The sequence below is a fragment of the Mytilus galloprovincialis genome, chromosome 9, assembly GCF_965363235.1.
Source record: "Mytilus galloprovincialis chromosome 9, xbMytGall1.hap1.1, whole genome shotgun sequence".
Classification (NCBI taxonomy): Eukaryota; Metazoa; Mollusca; class Bivalvia; order Mytilida; family Mytilidae; genus Mytilus; species Mytilus galloprovincialis.
In genome coordinates, this window is record NC_134846.1 from 49,245,521 (window position 1) to 49,268,337 (window position 22,817).

The window sequence follows — 22,817 nt, forward strand, 5'->3', positions numbered from 1 at the left end:
GAAATTAAAAAAAGAAGATGTTGTATGATTGCCAATTAGACAACACTCCACAAGAGACCAAATGACATAGAAACTAACAGCCATCTAAGACTTAACTTTTTATCAGTACACAAAGTTTTTTTTTTTTTCTTAAATGAAAAAGATTGATATGCTAGACCTACTGCAGTGATGAGATGACAAAAGCCGAAATTGTATTTGTTGACAACATTTACAATGATTTATGTACGTTTCGGCAATAAAGTTTATCGACAAGATATATGTATTCCTATGGGCACGGTTTTTGGCCCAACCTCATTAAAGAACCTTTCAAATTGCATTTATGAGATGAATTCAACAACACTAACCCTTATCTTGATGATATTTTTTCGTTTAATTATCAAGTACTTTGTAAATATAGAGCTCTGCCCGTGCAGTTACGTTTTGGATTTTCAATCAGCGTAATCTATGTTTAACTAGTTGATAAACCGTGAACCTTGTATATGATTGTTTCATTCATTGTTTGGTATTTAACGCCACTTTAATCCCTATTGTGTTATTTCGTGGCTGGGCACTTTTTATATAAGTGGTGGAAGCCGGTTCCCGCCGAGAACATCCTCCCTTTGGTAGACAAACTTATAACTTTTCTTCCAATCAAATAAGATTGGAGGCGAGTGTACCGTACCTACCACTTTTAAGTTTCGAACTTACAACCTGTGTAAACAGGCTAGTGATACAGTACTTCAACTTGTTAGACCACTCCGCTAACGAGGTCCTTGACATAATTGTGCCTTGCATGACACAAGTCAGGTACCAAATTATTTGTAGTCTGTGATGGTGGTTGCTGTTGCTGTTTCCATTTGTATAGGATGTCTTTTCTGTGTAATTTTAGGGTGGTTAGCTTTATTTTTTATTTTCGTTTTAGCTATAGTGTTAATGTTCATTTCTGTATGATGATGATTTCCTTATTCCTCTTTTTTTTATTAAACAGTGTCAGGACAAGAGGCAAGCTAAGAATTATGAAACACCGATAATACCGAATGGTTGATAACAATCGTATAGTTACTGAACTTATAAACCATAAATCGTTTTTAAATGTTAAGAATTCACAACAGTTAATAATTTAATGGCAAAAAAATGTAGATAATATCAGTAAATTACGATTAGTATATACAACAAGTTTCATTGTAATTTCAAAACTTTATTAAAATATGGCACGTTAATATATCATTTGTCATAATGTTTTTGGTACATGATGATACTAAGAATAAAAATAATATTAATAACCAATTCTTGATTTTCAGAAGAAAACACTGATAGTTAACAATACAGTAAATCCCCACCATGCCCTTCTACATCTACTTTATATATATATATATACATACATACATGTACACAAAGATAAACAAAGCAAAATGTTATTATACTACATGTGTTACATATATAGTAAAGATACCACTGACACAGACTTGCAAAACTTTGACTACAGTTATAATATAGCATTTTAACTACAAAAAATATCTTTAAGAATGAGAATGTCAGTTTACTTTAAAACTTTTTACATTTTTACTTTCTTTCAAATATAAAGGCAAAGAAATCCACAACAAGGTTCCAGAATACTTGAAAGTTCTTTTACCATAATAGGTTCCATATCAATTTGTTTCTGATATTTTAAAAATATTCAACAGGAAGTAGGACAGTAGTACTATTCTATTTGTGTTCTGATTAGTAATGATAAGTTGAGATTTCTCTAATGAAATATTAAAGTATATACTCGTTAAAATTTATTACAAAATAAATATAACACAATTCATATTTGCAAATAACATTTCAGTATTTATTCTCAATGTTATTTAATACGGTGTTCAAGAATGTCCGTACTAGACAGTCAAATAATTCTTTATTTAAGTAATAAATTTGATAAAAAACACTTAATCTTAATATAACATAAATTTAATATGACGTGCTTCTTTCGCTTTGTGAACAAACCCATATAAAAATCCAATAAAATTTGTTTGCACATGCGTATATTGACTTCTTCAGAATAATGAATTTTATGAAATTATCATGTACTTAATATATTTCCTTAACTTTAAAACACTTTTAAACTCTTAAATGGTGCACATGATGTTACTTATTCATTTATTATGACTGTAATGTGTTGCATTCCGAAATTGACATATTTAACCTAGATACGACAACCATTCATGCTGGCTGTTTAAACTCCTCCCTCTGAAAAATCACAGTGCCAGCCGTTTGCTTCTTTACAAACAAAAAAGTGAGGTTCATGGAAGAGCATACACACGCTTTAACACTTATACTTATTGGACATAGACATTACCTTAATTGTCCTATTCAGAATCGAAATAGTTGATGCAAGCTATACTTTATTGTAGTTTTAACATGGGTAGGCATTATATTCGTCTTGTTTAAGCCCTCACTATCGCGCGGGAAAAAATAATAACGAATATAATCATAATGCCTACCCATGTTAAAACTACAATAAAGTATAGCTTCCACAATTATTTCTTAACTTAAAACATATACGCGTACGATACATTATATTTAATATACATGTATGTACATATTCTAAAAAACATAAGAACTTTAAATATATTTTCATTTCATTTAAATGTTACTGTAGGAGAAAACGTTTATGTCTGTGATTGTTCTGTTAGTCTCTGTATATGTCATTTGCCCTCCTTTTCTTTTTAATTTGACTTTTTGTGATATCTTTTGATTTCCAATAAAGTTGTCCTTTTGATTAATAAATCAGGCGGATCATTCATTTTGCCGTATCACAGACACTTTTTTTTTTATCTCACATACCTACTGTTTTTTAACAACATTAACTATTACGGTATCTACACACACGTTATACCATTTACTCCTGAAGCTATTTCGAAATATTGAAGTATGCTAACATGAAGCACAGGTTAATAGCTGAAATCTCCACAACAGCCGTGGTCGCAGCAGATTTATGATTAGCTAGCAATATAAAACAAGAAGCTTTATTAAATTTAAAGAAAGTTAAAAAAAAAAGAAAAAAAAAAGAAGAAAATATTAAATGTCTTTTACAAAAAACATTTAAAAAAAATATTTACACAATAAAAATGAATTCAATGATATTAAAAATTATTTAATATATACATACATCAAATACTAGTACTTGGTATTCAAAATCCTTCGAAAATGCAATATTTGTCGTTTAATTAAACATTTCTTTTTCTTGAAATATGTGAAATATTTTAAATTTTAAACTTTTTGATCAATTTACAATTTATTTTTACATAAAAAAAAAATGGTATTTTGAAATATAGTATCGATTAATGTTGAATACTTGTCACCAAAGTAAGGATTCAGAAATGCTACCGAATATGTCATACATAATTAACATCCGAGGAAATCTAAGTTCCATCTGAAATCATTCATTTGAAAACCTAGTTAATATGATTAAGAAATACTGATGTCTTATTGTTTTAGTTTGTTGTCTATAACATTTGTTTGAAATAAAAGTGATTACACTCTGAACTGACAATTGATTTCGTTAATGTTTAAAACAGAAAAATAAACATAAATTGTCAATAATAAGTTATTTTAATACAATAGATTATTTTATACTTGTCATTTTGCTAGATACAATCAGATTTTCGATATTGATATAAAACTTGTATAATTTAATCCATCTTCAAAATGTTCTCATGACAATTATTTTTTATTGCTCAATCTGCTTTGTAACTCATTCGCAATAAATAAACAATTGTATCTATAATCTATGTTGGTTTTGTTCACACGAAGTGGTAAATATAATTAAAAGAATTTTAAAGTTAATGAGGAGCTTAATGAAGGAACAACACAGCGAGAGATGATCTAATATTGATGGGTTTCATAGCGTCTTGTCTAACTGTGGACGAACCGCGCGTCTGGCGTAAATAAAAAATGTAATCCTGGTATCTATGATGAGTGTAATTGCATTGAATTGATCTCCTATGCACGCCTTTATATGAGGCATTTCCAATTACATCTACTTCGAATTCATTTCTTGAAACCCTCCAATGGAGATCTCATTTATCAAGTTCTATTTACACAACACCTAAAAGATCATTTGAATTGGTGGTTTGACAGAGCAAACACTACCAAGGGCAGTTCATTACACCAGTGGTCGGCAACCATCACAATAACAACATATGCCTCAAAGACGAGGTGTAGGGGTCACATGAACAGATTTCAATGTTTTCAGTCTGTTCAAGGACAGAAACAAAAACAAAGTCTGTTGGAATTGGAAGCTGTTATTCGAACAGTACAACATTTCCTACTACAATTACAAAATCAAAATGTGATGCTCAAATGCGACAACACAACAGTCGTTCAATATGTGAACTAACAGGCGGGCATCAAGTCAATACACCTTTGTAACAAGATATGGTGTCTAATGAAAATGGCAATCTAAAACAAACTGACATCCAGAGCAGCTCATTTTGTAGGAAAATTTAATATTTTTGCAGATCATCTGTCTCGTAACAGAATACAGCCCACAAAGAGGACACTGAAAACCCAAATAGTTCAATTAGTGTTTGCAATGAGGGGGAAATCATCAATAGATTTGTTTTGCCTCAGAACACAATCACAACAGACAAGTGTGTTGTGCTTGGCTACCTCTTCCCAGTGCTCTAGTAGTAGATATCATTGGGAAAAGGTTGGCATATGAGAATTCACCGGTATGTCTATTTTCAAATGTATTAAAACCCATTGGTCAGTTTAATTGTCGACTAATTCTGATAGTTTGAATGTTTCCAGGAAGACATTGGTACACAGAGCTTAAATCAGTAACAAGTGCCAAAAAATTACCAACAAGGCAAAATCTACTGTATCAACAAAAATTAATCTTTTACCATCCAAATCCCGAAGTGTTCAAACTGCCAGCTTTGCTGCTCTCCACAAAAATATTAGAAATAAGGGATTTTCAATAGAAACTAGAAGCTTCTCAGAGCATCATTGTGATCGGGCACCCAACAATACTTTGCTTGTAAATTCAAAAAATTTCATAGTTGTGAATGGGAAAAAAGATCCCCATGCAGCTATTGTAGCAGAATGTGCAGATTTTGTTAACTCATTTGTACACTTGAGGTTAACAATATCAAACTAAAGCAGGTTATATTTCAATGTTATCGTCTTTGCTACCTCTAATATATAATGTTCCAATAGGGTAACATCCTTATATCATTAGACTACTAAGAGGGATTTTCAATTCTAGCCCTCCTATAGTAAATTTAGTCCTAGCATTGGATTTACAAAAGGTTTTGGACATGTTGCAAAACTCCCTTTTTCACCTTCATTGAAAGCTGATATGAAATGTTTAACTTTTCATACAGCAATCACAACGTTAATGAGTTGCTCCGACATTGAACAATTCAGGATAGGAGAGGGTTTTGTAAATGTAAAAAAGAAAGGACATGTTTTCTTGAGACAAGGTTTATCAAAACAAGATAGACCAAATCATTGTGGAACTGACATTTATGTGCCTTACTTTGAACACAATAAAAAAAAATGATCCTAAAAGAGCCATTGCGATATACCTGAAATGTACAGAAGAAACAAGAACTGTCAACTGTTGAACCTTTTAAACTAGTTATGTCACAAACAATTGCTAGGTGGCTAGTGAATACGATGAAAATGGCATATACCAATACAGATTAGATGGTTAAAGCTCGAGAGTAAATTGACCTCCATGGGACTTATTCAGTGGTGCTAATATGAAGCGTATTGTAGAGTCAGCTGACTGGTCTACAGATACAATTTTTATTAAGTTTTATTTTAGAAATGTAGAGGTTAAGGTTTCGTCCTAATGTGTATATTACAGATTGTTTTTAAACTTATCAAAATGACTGATGCATATTTGCTGTGATATGCAGTTAGAAAAAAAAAGAAAAGAAAAAATGAAGACAATGTGAATATTGTAAATGTGTACAGAAGAATGTTTTTAAAATGAACAAGTGGTATGAAGAAATGAAATTATACCCAGGATGTAGAGATGCAGATCCATAGAAATTACCCTACTACAAGAGGGTAAAGGATTTCCGTGTGTATATTTACCAGGTGGAAAGTAGAAAATGAATGAAATGAATTACTAAATTTGTTAAAATTTAAGATTTCAAAGATGAAGTTTTCTACTTACCACCTGATTATAAACACACACATACATTTTCTATAGTAGAAATAATGTTACAAAAAATAGAAAAAATAAAACTGGAATACAGGTAACGTAAAGCATAAAGGTGACGTAGGAAAGTAGTATCCATGTATATATTTGTCACGTGGTAAGTCGAAAACTTCATTCTATTAATTATATAAAGGGGAAAATATCAATAGATCCTTTGTCAAGTGCATAATATGTATGACATTTAAGGACGTATACAGGCAGCGGACAAAAAAATGGTACGAATGTTATGTAGCAGAAGCGAATGATGGTGATTAACATCACAACAGATTGAATTTGATAGATTATCATTGAAACTGTATGACATTGCAGTACCCAATTAGATGATATAGAAATTCTCTCGATCTGATTTGAAAGGTGTTCTAAGTACAGGGTTATAAGTGTGGTGGTAAATTTTCTCAGTGATGCATATTAATTTCGTGGTAAAAGGAAAGTCAAAATGCTCAAATTATTTTGTGTATAAGGCTTTACCGTTTGGCTTATCATCCGTAGTCTTTGGTACTGTGGTTTGCCCTGTAGAAACATTTGAGTCAGTGTAGGACGCTTTTATACCTTGAAAAAAAAGATGTACAAAATATTAAAAAAATATTTGTTTTGACATTTATTCACGTTTATTAAAGGTAATTTTTTTTCCATTTCTAAAGGGGCATGACTCTCGAACAGTAAAAGTGACGCAAAAAACAATTTTTCCATTTACTTACATGTATAAAGGGGCATAACATAAGAACGGTAAAAGTTACGCAATCAAAACTGATTGATTGATGGTTGCTTTCGTGGTGGTTAGTTTTTATTGGCGGAGGAAGCCGAAGTAACCGGAGAGAACCATCAACCTTCGGTAGTGGCGGAGGAAGCCGAAGTAACCGGAGAGAACCATCAACCTTCGGTAGTGGCGGAGGAAGCCGAAGTAACCGGAGAGAACCATCAACCTTCGGTAGTGGCGGATGAAGCCGAAGTAACCGGAGAGAACCATCAATCTGACGTGGAAAGGTTACACCCGGCCAACGAAAGCTTCAATTTTATGAAGCCCAGGTGGTCGTGTGGTCTAGCGCACCGACTACAGTGCAGGCAATTTGGTGTCATGAAATCTCAGTAGCATGGATTCAAATCCCGGCGAGGGACGAACCAAAAATTTGCGAAAGCAAATTTACAGATCTAACATTGTTGGGCTGATGGTTAGACGAGTTGAATATATATATATATATACAACTCGTCTTAACCTCAACCCAACAATGTTAGATCTGTAAATTTGCTTTCGCAAATAAGTACGTCTGAGTCAGTGCACGTGACAACTCTAAAACAGATTTATCAATCGGATCACCAGCAATGATGGTGATACATGGCTGTGTACATTATGTATATACAACTCGTCTAAACATCAACCGAACAATGTTAGATCCGTAAATTTTGCGTTGGCAAATGTTTTGTTCTTCCCTCGCCGGGATTCGAACCCATGCTACTGAGATATCGTGACACCAAATCGCCTGCACTGTAGCCGTCCCGCTAGACCACACAACCACCTGGGCTTCACAAATAATAAAGCTTTCGGTGGTTGTGTGTTACCTTTCCTCGTCAATTTTAATCTAGCGTCGTACTACAGTACATGATATATAAGGCATGGAGATGTTATTGTTACAGATCAGCTCAATTATCTATAGTAAAGGATCCTACAAATTAATGATACAGTCACAGAAAATAATTATATTTATAAGTACGTCTGGGTCAGTGACAACTCTACAACAGATTTACCCATCTGATCACCAGCAATGATGGTGATACATGGCTGTGTACATTATCTATATACAACTCGTCTAAACATCAACCTAACAATGTTAGATCTGTAAATTTGCTTTCGCAAATTTGTTGTTCTTCCCTCTCCGGGATTCGAACCCATGCTACTGAGATATCGTGACACCAAATCGCCTGCACGGTAGCCGTCCCTCTAGACCACATGACCACCTGGGCTTCATAAAAATGAAGCTTTCGGTGGCCGGGTGTTACCTTTCCACGTCAGTTTTAATCTAGCGTCGTACTACAGTACATGATATATAAGGCATGACGATGTTATTTTAACAGATCAGCTAAATTATCTATAGCAAAGGATCCTACAAATTAATGCAAGATACAGTCACAGAAAATAATTATATTTATAAGTAAGTCTGAGCCAGTTACAACTCTGCAACAGATTTATCCATCGGATCACCAGCAGTGATGGTGATACATGTCTATGTACATTCTGTATATACAACTCGTCTAAACATCAACCCAATAATGTTAGATTTGTAAATTTGCTTTCGAACCCATGCTACTGAAATATCCATTAGACCAATCATAATCAAGTTCAAACATTAGGAAATCAATATAACTGACAAAATCAAACGTTGAACTTTGTCAACGAACAAAACGAATGTTAAACAACTGTCATATTTCAGACTTTGTCAAAGTATTGTCCTTATAAAAAAAAAGATAGGTTGGGCTTGGTTTATAGGTAACTAAATTATCCACTTGTATGAAAGCTAGCTTAATTTATAATTCAATTATTTTGAAAGTATTTAGTGAGCACCCTAAAGAGACATAGCTGACTATGCGGTGTGAGCTTTGATCATTGTTGAAAGACGACATTGACCTATAGTTGTTAATTGCTGTGTCATTCGGTCTCTTGCAAATTGTTGCGAGTTGTCTCATTGGCAATCACAACACATCTTCTTTTGTATATATAACAGTGATGGTCTTTTTAATAGTTTATATATTTAATAAACCGTTGGTTTTCCAGTTTGAATGGATTTACTCTATTCATTTATAGGGCCCATTAAGACAAGGCTTAGTGTTGACAGCTGTATTTTGACCTATATTGGTTTACTTTTTTACACATTGTTACTAAGATGAAGGGTTGTGTCATTGATACTCCTACCATATCTTCTTATATTTATATGATATTGTAGTGTGCCAATGCGTTGGACCATGTAGCACAAACTATGTAAACATACATCGAAGACAACACAACTGACCAAACATTCAACAAACATTCATATAAATCTAACATGGACGACAACAAACAAACATGTGTGTAGTCGAAAATGAATTTGACAAAGAGAAGTAAATAGAATTAAACAACAATTGGTCAGAGAACAGTTAAGGGTTTTTCTACCTGACACATTGTATTTTTTATATGAAAATTAGATTTAAAATGTCATTTCGTGCATCAAAATTAATGTTATGTTATTGTAAGTTGCTTTAAAAAATAAGGTTTATATTCACTTTTTAGTTTAAATAAGAGAGATAATTGTAGCTTCCAGTTTGTAAGTATCCAGTATCCTACGGTATTATTTGACAGTTCACTTCACGCCGATTCCATAATATGGTGTTATATACTTTTACATCAATTAAGTACCAAAACAATCTACTTATGTTACCCGAGGTCACTCCTGGTTCGCCCGTAAAAGGTCAAATGACTTGCAATATAATGCACAAAGTGCAGTAACTTTTTCGTTTACACATAGGACATAACATCAATATCTAGAATGTCAAATTAATCTCAATGTCATGGTCTGTAACAAAACACCTGAAAACAAAACATTACCAATAAGAAGGGAGACACTCACAGTAAAGGTCTCCGCACCCTTTCAACCAGACTGTATGTGTAAAGGCATTTCGAAACAAATAATTAGTTAAAAGACACATGATATTGTCAATATCTTAAGCCAAACTCGACATTTAGAATATGATATCGACTTTTTACCTTAACCTTATTTCCATTATTATGGAACAATGACCTCAAATAATCAGACCGAAGGTCTCTTACACTTTAGGTTTTCCAGTTACAACTGCACGTACTTATATATAGTGCATAAGGGGAAATATTTATCATATGGAGTCTTCGAACAGCTTCGGTCCAAATGATCATCCTTATCTTGGATTAATAAGGAGCAAAGTGGTAAAATAAAAGTTTTATGGAAGCAATATTTGTGGATTAATTCCTAAATACGGATTTTCAATATATCGTGTGGTATGGTTGTAAACAGAAAGGCAATTAGTAGGTTTTAATATAATTTATTTCAGAGAATGACCGCTATTTAAATTTTTCCAGAAGATTTTTTTTAAATTCTTTAGAATCAATATATGGTTAATGCCACTACACGAGTAAACAGATTCATTATATTTCTGTATTCCCTCTTCCCCTGCGGCAAAAAACCATTGGTTCTCTGTTTACAACCATATAATATAATTTATTTGTATACATTATAATCCTGGTACTTTTGATAACTATTGATAACATCAAACATTTTTTTCTTAACTGAAATTGCAAGTATTTCTTATTTACATCCTGTAATGATTCTGATCTTTTATGTTATAAAAGAATGAAAATAGCTACATATCAAACTATACTTACTAGTATTTACATAAGGGAAACATATCTATAGATCTTTAGTCAAGTGCATCATATGTAAAATATTTAAGGATGTATACAGGCAGTAGACAAAAAAAGGTATGAATAATATCTAGCCGAGGTGAGTAATAATGGTAAACATCCCAACAAGTTGGACTTGATAAACTATCTTTACAACTGTCTACCAATGCAGTTCCTTATTCCCAGATCAAATATTATCTCGATCTGTTTTGAAAGGTGTACAAAATTGAGGGTTACTATCATAGTGAAACATTTTCACAATATTGCCTAGTTTTATGATTTGAAGAAGATCATGGATCATGGTACGATTGATCAAGATTACTATAAAATTCCTGGATGTGCATCATCTCACCGGTACGATGTTGGTTCATTCTTTAACGCAATGTTTACTAAAATCCCATCATACAGCAGATATTACAAGGCTCACTCTATTCAGTAAAATACATTATACGTGGATGTTCGAATTGTCTTGTGAAATCGACTTTACCTGTTGGATTACTAGTATGCTTTGGTGTAGACTTTTGCACTGGGGTATGCACTATAGGGCTGCTTGAGCCTGAGTGGGGGGCTTCTTTATCTTGGAAATAAAGTTTACAATTCTACAAATATGCACATTTTGTTATTTATTCACATATTTTTTTAAGTTATTTTATATGTATGTGTTTAAAAAAGCATAACAACCATAACATATGTATTTAAAACGAAAATGTATTTTGAATTAATAAATTTACTCTACATTTGCTTTGTTTATTATGTGTTTTTCGCTCTTTATCATATAATATGTTATTTCATGTAGATGGCTATCTTAACCTATGTGTTTGATATAAAATTGAGGTGTAGATACTGTGCAGGTTATTGTTCATATAAAAGAAGGGCGAAAAAACAGAGGGAAATTTTAACTCACAGATCGTTAATGAACTGACCACGCCATGGCTAAAAAAGACAAATAACATAAAAAAACTAAAAACTAAGCAACGCAAACCCTCACGAAAACTGGGGTGATCTCAGGGGCTCTGGAAGGATAAAAAAGATCGGGATTAAAGGATTTACAAAATCTGACTAAATTATTTTCCTTTGTTTGTTAAAATAGCGAAGATTGAATACACCTTAAACTGCCACTCCATTTTCGATGTTAATAAATTATCCATAAAGAGTTCAGACCCGTTTTTAAAATAGCAAACATAGATAACTCACTACTTGCTATTTTGATAAACAATTCTGTTGAACATAATGAAATATCTGTTTCACAGATGACCACTGATAGGTTCATTTGTCAAAACTACAATCCCGCCCCCTTTTCAAATCAATGAATGTGTTTGTAGATAGATGTTTTTGTGTTCTGTTAAATTGTTCCTTTTAAAATTGTTACACGATGATGACTGCTATACCCATATTTTGACTATTTTATTTATTGTGTCTGTTGAGTTGGTTGACCGTTATGGAATAACCGTTTCACAAATGATATCGGATATGTTCCTTACGTCGTAACTACAATCCCCTTCCCTTTCATGAATATGACCTACCGAATTAGACTATTTACCGGATTTGTAATCACTTAAGCAACACGACGGGTGCCACATGTGGAGCAGGATCTGCTTACCCTTCCGGAGCACCTGAGATCACCCCTAGTTTTTGGTGGGGTTCGTGTTGTTTATTCTTTAGTTTTCTATGTTGTGTGGTGTGTACTATTGTTTTTCTGTTTGTCTTTTTTATTTTTAGCCATGGCGTTGTCAGTTTGTTTTAGATTTATGAGTTTGACTGTCCCTTTGGTATCTTTCGTCCCTCTTTTAGTTAACGCATCATTTTATATATAACAGAATTTGATGAGACAGTCATCAAAGTGATAAAGCGCTATAAAACCAGGTTTAATCCACTATTTTCTACATTAGAAAATGCCTGTACCAAGTCAGGAATATGACAGTTCTTGTCCATTCGTTTTTGATGTGTTTTGTTATTTGATTTTGCCATGTCATTATGGACTTTCCGAATTGATTTTCCCCTAAGTTCAGTATTTTTGTGATTTTACTTTTCACCGAATGTAACCTACCGAATTAGACTTATCAATGGACTCGTTCTTACATGAACAATACGAAGGTGCTAAACGTTCAGCAGGATTTGCTTACCCTTTTAATGTACATAAGATCACTCACAGTTTAAGATAGGATTCGAGATGCTCTGATTTTAGTTTTGATGTTGTGTTTTGTGTATAGGTGTTTGTCGGGTGGTCTTTTCCCTTTTAAGCCGTTGCGTTTTCGGTTTATTCTAAACATGTGAGTTTGAATGTCCCATTGTTATCTTTCGCCTTTTTTACTCTAGTATCTCTCATCTGCAATGCATGCGAAGTACCTTAAGCTTGTTTGGTACAACAGAGAATGGTGGGTAAAACCTTTTTAAAGCTAGATAAATCTCCCATTTGTATGATAGTTGTATGTAATTCCGTTATACTAAGAAATTAAGTGAGCACCCCACAACATCAAAGACATCAAAGGTAAATATGACAATGATTTGAATACAGCATCACATACATACAAAATAACTGACCAAATAGTTTATACAAGCATAGAAAGGCACATAAGAGAGAAACCCACAAAAAGTCTTTGTTCAAGGAATTTCAGAAATTCCAACCACAAACATTTTTGAATTGATAGTTAAAACAGTATATACATGCCGTACACACTTTTCCGATAAAGTACAAATTAACTAAAATTCAACAAGCCTTAAGCCCCAGTCACACTAGACCACGATTGCCGCGGTCTTATATTAATTTAGATCGTGGTGAAGTCGCGGTATGAGCGGCATGAAAATGTTAATTTTCGTTGTTTTCACAGTCATACTACGTCTTCATTACGCTTCTACAAAGATTCCGCTACGATTATGCCACGTTCTCGACACGCTTTTTTCTACAACTATCATGATACTACTACGCTCATCACGTTCTCACTACGACCATACCATACCATACCACGAATTATCCGATTGCAAAACGATCTTACCACGCTTCTACTGCGATGATAGCACGTTTGAGATCTTATCACGATTATGTTTCGTTCATACTGCGATCTTACTGCGTTCTCAGCAATAACGTAAACATCATTTAACATATAAATACTATTCCATTCTTTATATCGGATTAATACGTATACCTCTCGGGAACAACACAGTCATGCCACCAAAATCTACCAGAACACGTGGACTTGGTGGTAAGGGTAGATGCAGAGGCAGAGAGAGCTCTAAAAGTTACGTTACGTATCCTGACCCAGCAGAGATTTCGGACCTACCAATCCAACATGAATTACAACCTATTGCTGGTCCATCCAGCACAAATGACGATGTTTTAGTGAACGATAGCAGGGATGACACAGATGTGTTAATCATGGTTGAGCCGTTAAAGAAATAGGACGAAAGGTCCAAGGTTACATGCAGACAAACAAAAACTAAAAATGACAATAAGCATACTGGTCGTAATGTGAACGTAGTCAGGTCGTAAGAAGAGCGTGATGAGGACGTCATGATGTGCTATAACCGTACTATGATCTGGACAGCGTTGTGTAAACATAATATAGTCGTTGTGAAAGCGTAGTTGGGTCGTGGTGAGAACGCGATGGTCGTAGTGAGGTCGTAATAACGTCGCTATGAGATCGTAGCGCAGTCTCTTGGAATAGAATCACGCTCTCGTAACGATGGTATGGCGACCTTTGGGATTTTACCAAAACCTTACTGCGCTCTCACTACACTTCTACTACGACCTGATATCGCTACGACCGCACCATACTGGTTTTGAACATGCTCAAAGTCATCACGATCTTGAAGACCTCACCACAAACGTGATACGACCTTACTGCGATCTACACGATAGCACTACGATCGTCAAAATTCACATTGTTTTCAAGGATCGTAGTTCGATCGTGGCCTAGTGTGACTGCGGTATTTAGTCAAACACAATCATGAAAATGAAATCAATACTGTAAAATGATTTTCGTACTTACCGCATATACACTGGCAATACCAAAAGAGAAAAATAATAAAAAGGGATAGCAATATTCATAAATTCCACGCCATACGACTAAAATACCATCATAGTGCATAGACAAATGAACAAAAAAATGTTATATAAATAGAGAGAAGATACTTTCAGCACCTGTATTCAATTACATATTTTAATATTTGTATAGATACTTCATAGGTAAGACGCCGTGGACAAGACACCGATAGTGTTCAACTTAGTCTGACATTATATGAAAAATGTATACTCCAAATTAGGAAAAATTAATACGAGTTTTGTAAACGTTACTTTCTTAAATTCCATCCAACAAGCGATCAGACAATAGTTTATAGTTAACTGAATGCAGACAGTACATAAATTCCATTTTTACAATTGTAAAAATAACTGGCATAATTAAGAAATATTTTACGAAGAAGAATCCGGACTAAATAGGATATAAGAAGAACACACTGATGTTTAAAAAGCGTATATTTGGAAGACATATCTTAAATACATTCTTTATCAATTGCAAAATCTCTTTTAAACATTTTTAGAAGTTAACAGGCAGTGATGAAGATGGTATGAATGTTATACTACTCATGCGGATGATACAGATGTAGAAAAAGTCATCAAAGCTTCCAGTGAGTGTTCTCGTTATTTTGTAGACCACTGTACATGTACACGAAAGTAAAGTTTTGACCATGACTATGCTTGGATTTTAAGCTATTTTTGAATAAACTCGTTTTTATCATCTTGATAATTATCCTATACCTTTGATTTTATCATAGCAACCACAAAGACGTCTTAAGTATAGGGGTATTACAACGTTGGTAAAGGTTCTCAATAATGCCAACTTTCATGGATAGGGAAGGTTCATGGTAGATGGGAATGGTTATAAAGACTCCGGTATTTCATTATCCTTTCCTGCAATGAGTGTAGAGTTGCATTAATATACAGTAGACATTACAAGGTACATTCTTTTACGTAAATTACATTATCCGTGGATCAGTTCACAAATTCTTATGAAGGAATTTGTGAAATAGTCTTAACCCGTGAACTTACTTGTGAATTTTGACGTAGACATCAACACTTTGCTGTGCACCGTAGAACTGCAACAAGCACCTTTGCCTTGAAAGTAACATGTGCACAAACTATTAGAACTATATACTTTTTGCTGCTATAAAACAATTATGTAAGGTAATTTGTGATTTACATGTTCAGAATTGAAGAAAAAAAAAACTTAGAATATGTGTTCATTTCGAAAAAATCTTTTTATTAGACAGACATTGCTATATATATATTATTCTATGTAATTTAATCTTCAGCATATGACATGTTTTTGTTTCTGGAAGAAACTGGCTTACCATGTTTTCTTTTCCTTATCATTGATGTGTTAAGACATCGAAGACATGTACACAAATGTAACTGGTATTCCACATGTAAATTTTGTAGGATAAAAAAAACACACAAAAAATAATGTTTTCTTTAAAGTGATCAGGTGACGGATACAAAACGAATTTTCAAACCCATGATGTGGATTCATTATTAACCATTGGGTAGTAATATTCGTGGGGATTTAGTGGGGTTTAAGGTGCAAACTACGAATTTTAATGTTCAACGAAATAAAAATGTTATGTATGTTTGTACGTAAACTTTGGGACTGTAAATTCAGAAATTATTGCGATAATTCATTATTGCACTTTTTTTATTAAAGAAAGAACACAAATCATATGTGTGTATCAGATATGCTAGTACGAGTTTTTATCATTGCGATGCTCAACCAGTCTCATAATTCACATTACTAAAAACCTCGCAATAATTTCTTAATTTACAGTTATATCATGGACTACCACCAATCAACTAAAATTAGTACATGTTAATGAAACCACTGTAGGTCGAAATAGACTGAATGCCATGGCGAAAAGACGAAAAAAAGACTATTTCAATTATCCTATATAAATTGTGCATTTTGACGATGAATATTATTAATACATTAAATGGAGCTAAATATCAAATTTAATTTATGAAGCACATCCATTATTTTAGTTAAATATTTACTTACAGCTTGTTGACGAGTAACCAGAAAAACAAACGCAAACGTTGCTTGCGTTACAGTGAGCGTTATCTACACATGATTCATTCTTGTCAGTACTATTTCCACATATGTTGTTCGGAGAAATGCCTAAAGAAGTCATACAAAAACAATGTAGGCATAATGACAATACAAAGGGTTAATAAATTTCAAACTTTTTTCTTGGGTGGTGTGTATTACATAAACAGTTGAATACTCCGGTAAACTTATACTCAAAACAATATTTTCCAGCTATGTTTTTTTTTTTTTTTTTTTTTTTTTTTTTATTAAAGCTAGTTACACCGTGTTTTTTTTAACTATAAGGTCCATTAAGAAGAATGTTGTTGATGAATATCATTGTATATATTTTATTTAATCATTCTATAAATGAGGTGTAAACAGACAACTAATGCTTTTGGTATTGACTTTTTGGAACCGTGGCATCACACCTGGAAAACTAAACTTTAGTTAAGTTAAGCACCCCACGTTTTTTTCGAATTGACAAATATAGCGATAAGGGACATGGGATCCTGGGACAATTGGTGCCATAATTAGTAGTGTAGACTGTAAGAACATAACATGAACTTTAAGAAATACACAATAAATTTCAACAAAAATAATAATTTAATGAATAGATTGTCACAATTTAATACATTTGTGTACCAGATAAATATTAAAACCAGCATTGCTTTAATAAAATCCATTTTATGTTGTATTTTCAGAAAACCAATGCATTCACTAATCTGTTTTATTAGCGTTGTTTACATGTAAAAACTTTGAAAAAAAAACTTACGGGGTTTACAGCTACTCTTGCCTTCCTGGTAATGGGTATCATTGCATTTACAAACATCAAAACAAAACAAGATACCATCTTGGCAATCAGCGTCGGTATCGCACTGTTTACCTAACATACTTTCTGCAACATATCACCAGTATATAACCTTGCAATTTAATGTAGTGCAGGTGTGATGAAAAGAAAAATATTATTCAGTTTAACTGTATTCATTTTGTTTTTATTTAGATAATGCAACCTTTTATTAAAAAGGGTCAGCGTAACATTTCATAATAATAATGTTTATTGTTTAGTTTATGAAAATAAAAATCCGTTCATTTATCAATTTTTTTTTCAATTTTTGCTGTTAGACCTAAGACTTGTTTCACAATATGTTTACACATAACATTGAGAATGAAAAAAATACAACTGGTCTTGAATTAACTGTTTTCAATTGATTGAAATACAACGGCTATTCTACCTCAGGAATATATTATCTTAGATGTATTTTCTAAAGGAAATTCGGTCCTCAATACTCTTAAGCGTCGTACATAATTTGGTCTTTTTACTTTTTGTGATTCGAACGTCACTGATGAGAATTTGTGGTCGACACGCGTGTTCAATTTCAATTCTGGTATGTGTGATTAGATTATTTGAAATAAATGACGGTATAAGAGCAGTTTCCTTTCTTTTTTTTCTGCACGTTACAAATTTGTGTGAAGAATTTATACACGATAGTATCATGAAATTAATCCATTGAAATACTAAGGACATCATTCGTAAATATAGCTCAACATGTAGACTTCTTATACGTTTAGGTATTTCACATCCAATTTTTTATGGAAATATTCTTTATAAAGCACAAAAATGTCAATATTCACCTCAGAAACTAACAACACCTTTAAATAGACTTATTAAGAATGGATATAGTTACGATACTGTTGTCAGGTCATTAAAGATTGCATATTTTGGCGTTAATATTGATTCACTTATAGGGTCTTTGCATCGGAACTAAACACATTTATTCAAAAACCAGTTGTTGGCATGACACGGGTTATGTTCTTCTCATATATGTTATGATGGTATGATACTAAACCCCTAACGGGAAGGATTGTGCCTGATATTCATATGATGAAATCATAATCTTTCAATCAGTTTAATTGAAGTCTGGAGCCAGCATGTCAGTTAACTGCTAGTAGTCTGTTGTTATTTGTGTATAATTGTCATTTTGTTTATTTTCTTTGGTTACATCTTCTGACATCAGACTCGGACTTCTCTTGAATTGAATTTTAAATGTACGTATTGTTATGCGTTTACTTTTTTACATTGGCTAGAGGTATAGGGGAAGGGTTGAGATCTCATAAACATGTTTAACCCCGCCGCAGTTTTGCGCCTGTCCCAAGTCAGGAGCCTCTGGTCTTTGTTAGTCTTGTATTATTTTAATTTTAGTTTCTTGTGTACAATTTGGAAATGAGTATGGCGTTCATTATCACTGAACTAGTATATATTTGTTTAGGGGTCAGCTGAAGGACGCCTCCGGGTGCGGGAATTTCTCGTTACATTGAAGACCTGTTGGTGACCTTCTGTTGTTGTTTTTTCTATGGTCGGGTTGTTGTCTCTTTGATACATTCCCCATTTCCATTCTCAATTTTAAATTGTTTTATGAAAGTTCAAAGGATATGCAGAAGAGTATACAAACCTATTTAAGGTGATATTGGTGTCTTTCGCAATCTTGGATTATAAAAACAGAGAACCTAAGGTCAAGATTTTCAGTCAAGTTAGCAAAATTTTATTAAAGAATGCCTTTTAACTAATGTGAATTTTTATTTAGAAGAACAAATATATAAGATGATAACTTTAAACATTAACATTTTTACAAGTAGAGATTATGTTAGCTTTATTTTATTGTTTTTGAAATGGCATTTTAGGGAGAGGTAGCTCTGAAATAGTACATTTTCTGAAGGAAACTACATGGAATTTTCCTATTTTGTATCTCAGCCAGAAAAAAAACGTACTATGACCCTATCTTTTCTTTTGATATTCTCAAAGTATGTTTAAAAAGTTTTCTTCTCGTATTTTATTTAACAATTGTATAATTGAGTTTAGATTCATATTACAAAATAATGATTTTCCTGTATTATACATACCAAATGTTTATTTTGTCACAACATGTAGCTTGAAAAGATGCGTAGTGACCTATCTTTTTTACTTTAACGTTTTGAACATATATCAATATATACTACGTTTTGTCAAAGTATGAAAATATTCCATTACTTTTAATTTGGACTCCCACACCACTTTAACAACGTCAGTGTTTGTATTGTAGTGTTGTTACTATTGATATCTGTGAGAACATTACCTGCTGAAACTGCAAAATTGAAGTAAGGAGTCACTAATGGAAGAACAAGTAGAAACACTGTACCAAGGGAAGCCTGCAAATATTCAAAGTTAGTAATATAGAAGTTATAATCATTAAAAACAGTCACATTTTGGATGAATATGTGATAAGGCCATGCCATTAATATCCGTCTATATAACCAAACAATATTTGATATGAAAGAAAACGCGTTAAAAGTACAGATGGGTGCGGTCCTAACCTTGACAAAAGTTAACTTAGAGTTAACTTGTTGACTGCTTTTTAAGTTAACTTGAGAATTTTTAAGCAGACCAGCAAGTTAACTTCGTCTACGGTGGACCAGACCTACGGTCCGCCTTTTTATGACTGCTGCAGACCTATCGACGGGTCTGCTCCAGACCAGACCTGTGGACAAGTCTGCTTTTGACCAGTCCTGAGGACAGGTCTGCCCCAGACCAGACCTGTGGACAGGTCTGCTCCAGACCAGACCTGTGGACAGGTCTGCTTCTGACCAGACCTGTGGACAGGTATGCTTCTGACCAGACCTGTGGACAAGTCTGCTATTGACCAGACCTGGGGACATGTCTGCTTATGAAATGTTATCGTTTTTGCGACTTTTCATATCATTTTATTAAAATATGTATAAACAACATTCGCATTGTTCTTCCCCAGAAGGCCTCTGATAGCAAATTTCTTTACTCGCTATACTCACTACTCTACTAGACATTATTGATAACAACACAATTCTTTCTTTTTTTTTATTTTATATATTATATTTATATACATTAGTCAATTACATAGAGCTATCGTATTGTTTTAATTAAAAGGCGGTTATCCAACACATCGGAACAACATTCTTATATCATGGGATATAAACATCTTTGTCGACGTTACTTCGTTCCCCGTCTTTTACCTGTCTCTTCCTAATTTTCGCTGCTGGATAACTCGGACTAAAACAAAATCGGACTATAACAAAATCGGACTATAACAAACTCGGACTATAACAAACTCGGCCTACCATTATTTATATGCAGAAATATATTGAACAAACTCGGACTACGATTTTTTTTTACTTTAATAAATAATATTCTAATATATTAGTTTTTTTTTTTAATAAAAAACAAATTATATACGAATTTATGAGATTATAATGAATATTAAAAAAAAAGATCGTATATAGAAATGATTAATATTTGTTATATGAGTTGAATTAGATATATTTAAATGAGGATAATTAACTTATGTTTGAAATATTATTGTGATGTTTTACTTTATGCATTTATACATGCATGGATAATTCATTGTTATTCTACTTGTTTGGATTGGATTTACTATTCTTATACCGCAGAATATTCTAACGAAAATTGTACAGTTGTACAGTGTCCGGATATGTACGATGTAGTAAAACTACCAACAATCTCGTCAAATTCGTCAGATTTGTCGAGAGATGTGTGCACTTGAATGAAATAGTTGTCACTTGACGTTTAACTACAAACAAACCTCATATACATTTTTTTTATTTATTAAAAAGCACAAATGAATTCAGACATGTCAGTGTTGGTACATGTACTTGGATGATTCGGCCTAATAGTTTTGTTTTACACACCCTAGTGACTGTTTAATATTATGAATACAGAGATGAAACGCTGACATTCTCAATTTGATGCGGGAAAAAAAATTATTCTCCTTATTGCTTACATTTGCCGTCTGACCAACATGTTAACAGAAGTGCCAGGAGAAGACATAAAGGCGCCATCCTAACAGCGGTCATTTATTTTAGACATTGAATCCAGAAATAAAAAATATGGCTGATTTACTATGCGGATATATATAGATTTTTAAATTAAAGTGCACATATGCAGGTCAGTTTTTGGTCGATGCGGTCAAATAATTTTGTTGTATAAGTCACCATGAGGTATCAAAACTACTGAAATTGTGTTACGTATCAATATTTTGAATAAAAGGAGGACATGCTGGCACCCTTAATTTATGCGAACAAAAATTTGTAGTTATTGTATTGCAATATTGCTGTCTATTGTATTATACATTGAACAAATGTTGAATCCTGACCTTAAAAAAATATGGCTGATATACTATGCTGGTATATAGATTTACAAATTAAGTTGCACATATGGTCAGTTTTGGTGGACACGGTCCAATAATTTTGTTGTACATGTCAGCATGAGGTATCAAAACTACTGAAATTTTGTTACGTATTAATATTTTGAATAAAATGAGGACATGCTGGCACCCTTAATTAATGCGAACAAAAATTTGTTGTTATTGTATTGCAATATTGCTGTCCATGGTATTATACATTGAATCCTGACATAAAAAATATGGCTGATTTACAAATGTACTATGCGGGTATATAGATTTACAAATAAAAGTGCACATATTGTCAGTTTTGGTCAACGCTTTCAAATAATTTTGTTGCACAAGTCAGCATGAGGTATCAAAACTACTGAAATTTTGATACGTATCAAAATTTTGAATAAAAGGAGGACATGCTGGCACCCTAAATGTATGCGAACAAAAAATTGTTGTTATTATATTGCAATATTACTGTCCATTGTATTATATATTGAATCCTGACATAAAAAATATAGCTGATTTCCTATGCAGGTTTATAGATTTACAAATTAAAGTATACACATGTGGTCAGTTTTGGTGGACCAGTCATGTCAGCATGAGGTATCAAAACTACTGAAATTTTGTTACGTATCAATATTTTGAATTAAATGAGGACATGCTGGCACCCTTAATTAATGCGAACAAAAATTTGTTGTTATTGTATTGCAATATTGCTGTCCATTGTATTATACATTGAATCCTGACATAAAAAAAATTGGCTGATTTACTATGAGGGTATATAGACTTACAAGTGAAAGTGCACATATGGTCAGTTTTGGTCAATGCGGTCAAATAATTTTGTTGTACAAGTCAGCATGAGGTATCAAAACTACTGAAATTTTGTTACGTATATTTTAAATAAAAGGAGGACATGCTGGCACCCTAAATTTATACGAACAAAAATT

The 22,817-nt window shown here is 33.0% G+C and overlaps 1 long non-coding RNA gene across 1 annotated transcript; it reads right to left on the reverse strand.

Annotated features, from left to right (window-relative positions):
- Positions 1-1,194: 1,194 nt before the first annotated feature.
- LOC143045187 (uncharacterized) lies at positions 1,195-19,856 on the reverse strand. The gene is made up of 7 exons (XR_012968903.1): positions 19,783-19,856; positions 17,445-17,567; positions 16,643-16,762; positions 15,643-15,708; positions 11,086-11,175; positions 6,665-6,745; positions 1,195-2,964 (listed from the first exon to the last, which is right to left on the reverse strand). It is a non-coding gene; the product is annotated as an uncharacterized LOC143045187 (long non-coding RNA).
- Between the last annotated feature and the right edge of the window lie 2,961 nt (positions 19,857-22,817).